The following is an 8612-nucleotide window of genomic DNA, read 5'->3' on the forward strand; positions in this document are numbered from 1 at the left end:
ACTGAAAATATTAAAAGAGATACCTTTAGACATTTTGTGACATTTCTGAACTGTCGCACAGCGATTTGCCAAGAGTCTAACCTCTAAGAAAAAAATGCTGCTTCAACAACAATATTTACTCAGTCAAATTCTTAACATTTTGAGTTTGTTTATTTGATACATCTTACCTTGTTTGTAGAAAGTGGGAGTTTGAGCAGTAACACGTATTTAAATCTGAGTCATTTTCATGGGTGCTATTATTAGTCAGTTTTATTATGTCTAACAGTAAATTCCTGACTGTTATATTATACCCTATGTATGTAATATACTACATGAGGGTATGCGGAGATCATGTACAATTTGCTCACTCAGTGATTGTTTCTGAATTTAGAATTTAAATTCGCTCCATGATGAAAACGCACAGAGTTAGACACGACCACGTCGAGGAAATGTGCAAATATTTGTTGAATAAATATCAAGCAAACAAAAGAGATAAATAAAAAACAAATGGATAAAATTCAAATGAATGAATGAACGTTATGATCGTGACCGATACAAAGATGACGATGATAGACGCTCAATGTAATTACTGCTGGGCTATTCCAGAACCGTGTCAGCGTTAACCACACCTCTTCATGGATGTAATATGTGGGCGCAAAAAAAGGCAATCATAAGAATGGTATAAAAGATGCCCGATCTCCCCATCAGCTTGCAGAGACAGGTAAAGATGCTCAGGCCACATTTATTAATCGGTAATGGTCGGCGCTCACAATAATAATATAATCAATACAATAGCGCTGCGACATGTGTTTATTATGGCATCATTCATTGACTTGCTGCTGCCGCTTGTTATGAACCATGTGATGTGTCTCCTTACAGGTCACGTTACTCTGGCTCTGGGAGTGTGGCTTAGCACCTGTACGGAGGCGGGAAAATCCGACGAGGTCTTAAAATGCATGCAGAATCTCGCCGACAATATTATACGGTTGAACTTTGAGGTACGTCTCTGTAATGTCATAGAAGGGGGATAAAAGTGTCTTTTTTAGCGCTAATGCTGAACAACTGTGGGTGCTGGGCAGCGACAGCCATCATTCCGCATCTCCCAGTCAGTCTGTCAAGCAGAGGCGTGTCTTAGGTGTATTCAATGCATTTTCGACTTACGACGGGTTTCGGGGAACGTGGCCGGGCCACAGCGTCGGGAACCACCTGCATTACCAGCGACAAATATTTAGTTTTTCACTTTAGTTTTTTAAAGCTTAATGTTATGGAGGCTTGTAACTGGCAGGCGGGTAGCGGCCTTTCCTCTGTATTCTGAAGATTATCCGCTCGAATCCCACTCCTGCAACACAATCGAGCCCTTAATTAATGTACCTACCCCTTAATTAGTCCAGTCAAAAAGCATTCTGTATTAATGATTGTAGAGCTGCTTGTCTGAAACAGTCGCATGTGACAATGGCTCCGGTTAAGTAAGAACTTACCTACCAGCGGCCGTGTGTGTTGCAGCGATCGCACTGAATGAAAAACTAAGCGCGTTCCGTCCAGTCACAAACAATTGTGTTGTTTCACCTCGTAAATTGTACGAAATTGTGACGTCGTGTTGTCTTCTTTTCACAGGCTAAACTAAACTGTTCCAATGCCTTGGAGGTAACTACCGACTCCGTGAACTACCTTATAAGTAGTTACTTAACGTTTCCCTACATGCCAGGGTTATGGGTTCGAGTCCCGCCTCTCCGTCTGTGTAGAGTGTATCAACCCCTGGGTGTCCTGTCAGGTAGTAGGCTACCTGAAACAGATGAATGATCCATGCCTTAAAAAATGCAGAAAAGGCGGAAAGATGTGGGAATAATAAGACTGAGAATTACATTAAGTTCAGGTATTACACCCCTTAGACTGGTAAAATCTCGTTTGTGTCACTTAGGGCCTGCAAAATAACGTAAGCACGGATTGCATATACCAGTGGACTAAGGATGATTGCATGAGTTCCAAAGCAAATGAACGGAAAGAGCGTCAGGAGCAGGTCCAGCATGAGGTCCAGTGCGCGCTGGGACTCAGCATGAAGGTGAGCGCAAAATTGAAAATCCTCATCGCAATTCTCAGGTCATACGTGCAATATCACAGGCGTATGGCTCACTTCTCTAACCTATTGATTTTTCGTTATATAACGTCATAGCAAAGTTGATTTAAAAAAAAAAAAAGTATCTCTATTGGGGGGGGGCGCAACGGGTTTGGCCGGGTTCTGCTCTCTACTCTGGCGGGTCTGGGGTTCGAGTCCCACTTGGGGTGCCTTGGGACAGACTGATGTCCTGTCCTGGGTGTGTCCCCTCCCCCTCCAGCCTTGCGCCCTGTGTTGCCGGGTTAGGCTCCGGCTCTCCACGACCCCGCTTGGGACAAGCGGTTTCAGACTGCGTGTGTGTGTGTGTGTGTGTGTGTGTGTGTGTGTGTGTTGAACTGACATATGCATTATTTTACATTTTACAGGAATGCAACGGACGAATATATGGAAAAAGGACACAGCGGTCAAAGGAAACAAAAGGAAAAAAGAAGAGAAAGCAGAGGGAAACAAATCTGAAGAGAACAAAATCGAGCTTTTTAGAATGTTGGTGTTTCTTTCTGTCCCACCCAGTGTAAGAGCATCTCTGTTAGGCTTTTGGGGAAAAAAACATTCTCTGATTTGTATTAATAATGTTTAAACAGCGTATTTACGAGGATAATAATGTATAATGCATATTTATTCAAACATTTGTGAAAGTGCAGAATATGAAGGTTATTTGACTATGTATTTAAAAAAAAATTCAGTTCATAAACACATTTACTGAATTAAATTTACGTTTATGAGTAATTCAGTATCATTTTACAACAGTTTCAATGCAACGAAAAACGTGAAAGAAAAACTGTCTAATAAATTAAATATTTGCGAATGTTCCTGGCCATTATTTCGTATTTTATTCCCTTGGTTGATTTTGTTCCTTAATAACACGTACGCATTGTTGCGTAAAAAACCGACAACAGCTCGAGATGTCTGACATATAACCTGTAGGAAGTCGGTTCGAGTCCCACTCATTGAGGAAACTGCTTATCCTTAACTGTTCAGCGAAACAATTACCCAACTGCTGTTAATGGGTCAGTCAGGGTAGGATCCCATTAAGGAAATAACAAAAAGAGCCCGTTATTCTTGTGGGGTTCGAGTCCCGCTTGGGGTGTCTTGTGACGGACTTGCATCCCGTCCCTGGTGTGTCCCCTCCCCCTCTAGCCTTACACCCTGTGTTGCCGGGTTAGGCTCTGGCTCGCTGCGACCCCTGCTTGGGACAAGTGGTTTCAGACTGTGTGTGTGTGTGTTGTAAGCACACCCAGTTACCAATTATGAAAGTCTTAATAAAAAGAATGAGTTGTGGTTTAAGCCAGTAACATTTCTGTAATGAGTTGTGGTTACTGCTTAAGCCAGTAACATTTCTGTACTGAGAGTTCACAGGGACTTTTTTGTTCGTATATCACATCCACATGATCTAAAAGAAAACGAGATTCATCAGACCAGGCCACCAGTTCTGATGCTCACATGCCCATTGTAGGCGCTTTTGGTGGTGGACAGGGCTCAGCATGGGCATTCTGACCAGTCACACTGCCATTCACTTTTTACAATTTTGATGGGGGGGGTGGAGTTCTTAACATGTATAATAATCAAGGCTCATTGATGCACGTGAAGAGCGAAGGCTAGCCGGTCTGGTCCGATCCCACCGAAGGGCTACTGTAGCACAAATTGCTGAAAACCTTAATGTTGGCCGTGATAGAAAGGTGTCAGAAGACGCAGTGCATCGCAGCTTGACCAGTCAGAATGGATGGCTGGGTGCATGTGCGTCATTTACCTGGGGAAGAGATGGGAGCAGGATGCACTATGGGAAGAAGGCAAGCTGGTGGAGGCAGTGTGATGCTCTGGCCAATGTTCTGCTGGGAAACCTTGGGTCCTGGCATTCGTGTGGATGTTATTTTGACAAGTACCACCTACCTAAAGACTGCTGGAGACCATGTACTTCACGGCAACAGTCTTCCCCGATAGCAGCGGCCCTGCCACACTGCAAAAATTGTTCAGTAATGGTTTGAGGAACATGCCAAAGAGTTCAAGGTGTTGACTTGGGCTCCAGATTCTCCAGATCTCAGTCCGATTGAGCACCTGTGGGATGCGCTGGAAAAACAAGTCCGATCCGCGGAGGCCCCGCCTCGCAACTTACAGGACTTGAAGGATCTGCTGTTAATGTCTTGGTGCCAGATACCACAGGATACCTTCAGAGCTCTTGTTGAGCCCATGCCTCGATGGATCAGAGCTGTTTTGGCAACACAAGGGGGACCTACAAAATATTAGGCAGGTGCTTTTAATGTTTTGGCTGATCGGGGTATTCCATAAGGTTGATTTATTGACAGGATTAGGCAGTTTTTGCCTTTATGTGCTGTGTTGCAACAGCGCAATATAACACACCCACATATTCACAGACTGCAATTTAGAGTCACCAGTCCACCTGAAACACGAAACTGGAGCACCTGGAGGAAACCCACGCTTTCTTAGGTATGTGCAGCGGCGTCATTAGGGTTGGTGTCACAACCACCCCCTCCCCCCCATGGACCTCCTCCCGTACCAGACCATACACAATCCTTAGTAATGCGTTTTTGTAGTCTAGACTAATGTTACTCGTAAATCGTAATTCCCTTCACTGAATGTAATGGGAATAGTAGTGACATGAACAACTAGCAAAATTAAAATTACACCCTTTAAATTTATATAAAACGCACAGCCAAATATATTTCACACATCACATGTGGCATGTGCATAGTTTTGTGGTTATTAATATTATTGAAAATTCGGAAAGAAAACAACCGAATTCGCAGTAAAAACGTTTAAGAACTACATATAAATTATGTTTATTTTAACGTTACTGATATAGGTTCACAAATAACAATTACCGCAATATTGTAGTTGAAAATTTGACAAAATCAGCGACTATAATTTAAAATACGAGCAGCAACGAAAACAACAGCGCGCGCTTGCAGCGCGTGAAGACGAAAGCACATGATTTGAAGTGTCGCTGTAATTGGGTAATAATGAGAGCTGTGAGCGGAGCGCATTGGAAGGTTCAGAAAGTAAATTAGCATAGAGTTTTAGCCCTGTAGGTATACTGATACATGTAAATTGGGCTTAAGAAAAATGTTTTGTTTTTTTCCTTGTTTTTTTTAATATATATATATATATATATATATAACTAACTACAGGGATATTTTCGTAAAAAATAATACATTTCTGCTGCAACACTGCACAAAAATTTTATAGACAGACAGTCATTTCGGTGTCACCCCCCTCGGTGTCACTCGATGCGGTGCGCACCCCGCACCCCCCAGTTAAGTTAATGATAACTAATTTAATTGTTGAGGTAACGATTTACATTTTAATGGGATTTTCGGGATATCTAAATTGAGATCATTTTTTTCGGCTCAGTAACCCATTAAATGTTAGAAATTAAACGAATGATAATTACAACTTGGCGGGGGGAGCGCAGCGGGCTTGGCCGGGTCCTCTTCTGCGGCGGGTCTGGGGTTCGAGTCCCGCTTGGGGTGCCCTACGACGAACTGGCGTCCCGTCCTGAGTGTGTCCCCTCCCCCCCAGCCTTGCGCCCTGTGCTGCCGGGTTAGGTTTCGGCTCTCCGCGACCCCGCTTGGGACAAGCGGTTTCAGACAGTGTGCGTGCGTGTGTGTGACAGGCTACACCCAGAATGTGATGGCCGTTGCCAGACCATTACAGGGCCAACAGCGTCATCCACTCAGAGAGGAACAGAACAATAACAACTTAGTCACTAGTTCACCTGAAATATGTCTTCAGACTGAAAGGAGGAAAATGAAGCACCCAGAAGAAACTCACATGAACACAAAAAGAACATGAAAACTCCACACAGACTGAACTGAATTCAAATCCATGACCAAGCTCACTCCTTGGGTGTTTTGAGGCACCAGCCTGCGCTGCCCCATATTGTCAGAGCATTAGCTTTTAATGCAAAAATATTTCATATTCCTCCTGTTGTTAAAAATGTTAGGATGTAACCTAAAAATTTAGTGTTTAAAGTTTTATTCAATACATGTAGGTGTTTCAGCACTCAGCAGTCTTGAGAATGCCCTGAAAATAGGAAAAATACAACTGCAATTAAAAAATTCGATTTTATTTTATCAATAATATTTACATAACTATTACTAAGGTACTGAAAAGGTAAAGGAAAGGCTTTACAGTCTACTGACATCAAATACACTCATCCCCCATGTAGTCATCAATATCTTACAAAGGTGATGAATTCCTGAAAAAAATATAATTACCACTGCATTTCTGAGCCCGAAAATTGATACCCATTTATGATTTTTATGGTTTTTGAAATTATTAAACAGATAACATAGTACACATTCATTGAGCACATAGGAGATTGGGGAGAAGAAAGTCCAAAAGAGGTGACTTTTGAGACCCTTCTTGAATGTTGAGAGGGATTCCGCAGTTCTGACTGAGAGAGGGAGGTCATTCCACCACGTTAGAGCTGGAAGTGAAAACCTTGGTGCTTTTGATTTTGGACCTCTTGCTTGTGGGACTTCCGAACAGACAGAGTTGAAGGAGTGCAGAAGTCTGGTTGGGGTGTAGTGAGTGATCAAGTCTTGTAGACATCGGGGAGCAGATCTCTTGATGGTTTTGTAGACCATAACCAGTGTATTGAATCTGATGTGGGTAGCTACAGAAATGGAACGCTATAAGGAGGGGGGATACATGGGAATGCTTTGGTGGGTTGTGTGATTCGACATGGGTTTGATTCCTATTCCATCTGTGTAAAATTTGCATGTTTTTGCTGTTTCAGTGGGCTTCCTCCTACAGCCAGAAGGTAAAGTGATGACTCTAAATGGCCCGTAGTGTGCGTGGATGTACAGTATGTGTGTTACATTGTTCTGCTGTCAATGGGTGAGTAACTCTAGGTTTTCTGTACTATATCTAGCACTGTAAGTTCCTTGGATAAAATGTCAGCTACATACTACTTAGTAATCATTTCAAGTTGCTTTGGAGAAAAGTGTCTTCTAAATTAATAAATGAAAATATCTTGTGAAGTGTAAATTCCGTCTTTATAAATGCACTGAAATGCCGCATAATTTGAGGTAGGGGAATTAAATGAAACTACTCCTATATGTGAATTCTTGTAATTCATAATTCTCACCTCTTGGAGTATGATTGTAATGAGTGTAATTGGAACTATCACAGATTAAAAGCCCTGGAAAAGAAGCATCACTGTCAGCTGTAGGTAGTGTGGCCGAGTGATCTAAGGCCAGTCTCTTTAGAGGTGTGGATTCAAGTCCCACTGCTGCCACTACCTTTTTAAGCTCTATGAAAACATCTTTCTTGCAAGATGCTTGCTTACCTTTCCTGATTGAGAGTAACCATATAAACCTCTTAACGTATAAATTAAATATATCGTGTTCATGTGGGGCAACAGGTGGCATAATGATGCCTTTAGCCCTGAAAAACCCATGTTGGATTCCCATCTCCTGCTCTAATACCCTTGATAAAAGTACTAATGCAGATCTTTTTTTTTCTGGTAAAAATGACCCTGCTGTATAAATGTGTAAATCATTGTAACCCGCAGGGGGGAAAGTATCAGCTCAGCAAATAAATGCAAATACAATTCCTGTTGTGATGTCCACACTGCTTCTCCAAGAGGAATTAAATGTGACGTATGCTAATGTTAACCTTAAATACCACAACTTGCAACGTGTACATTCCACTATCATAAATAGTAATAGATACATAATGGATAGCCCTTCTGAATAGAATACCAACTTAGTTTACATCTATTGACAAAGTAAAAAGAATTGAACTGCCTATCACAATATGAATCTAGTTAAGAAATTATTATGTGGGCTTTATATAGATGATTAGTTCACAAATGCTTGGGTGGGTTTTATTCACAGAGTGCCAGGGCTTTCCCTAACACACAGGTTATTAATCTTTTCTAGGCAATGAATACCCTTAAGAATCTGTAGAAAAGTAAAGAGCCAATCCCAGAAAAAATGTCTGGGAATTAATCTGGAGAAAATGCAGCAGTCATTCATTACACCAAAAGTGTATTCCCTTCACATAGAATTATATCACGGATTGTAACACTGTAGCAATGTTTTTACTTTAACTTTTAATTTTTTTAGACAAAGTTATTTCGAAAGCTAGCCTGTGCTTCACGGACAACCCTCCCCACCCCCACTCCAGAAGTCCCTCAGGAGACCTCTGTGGGTCCCGTGGACCTCTTCTCTTACATACAGGCTTTGAAACTTGTACTTTGCCAAGTCCTAGAAGAAGAAAATTCTGTATTTTCGTCGACTCACTGCTGTATCGCACATTTTGTAACCCAGAAATAAATACTGGTCACCACATTACCGAGTTTCCCAACACCTATGGACACAGAGACATCAAAGGCTTTTCAAGTAGAAGATTTTTGCCCGATTCTGTGCGTCGACGTATCCTCCAGCGGGGGACTTTCTCTCGTTTCTCAAAGGTCCGCGATGCTGCGAAGGCCTCTTTCTCCTCACTGACATGAGCGCACTTTCTGAGAAACTCTAACATAGGCGGAACGTTCATA

This window comes from Scleropages formosus, chromosome 6 (assembly GCF_900964775.1).
Source record: "Scleropages formosus chromosome 6, fSclFor1.1, whole genome shotgun sequence".
In the NCBI taxonomy this organism is placed as follows: domain Eukaryota; kingdom Metazoa; phylum Chordata; class Actinopteri; order Osteoglossiformes; family Osteoglossidae; genus Scleropages; species Scleropages formosus.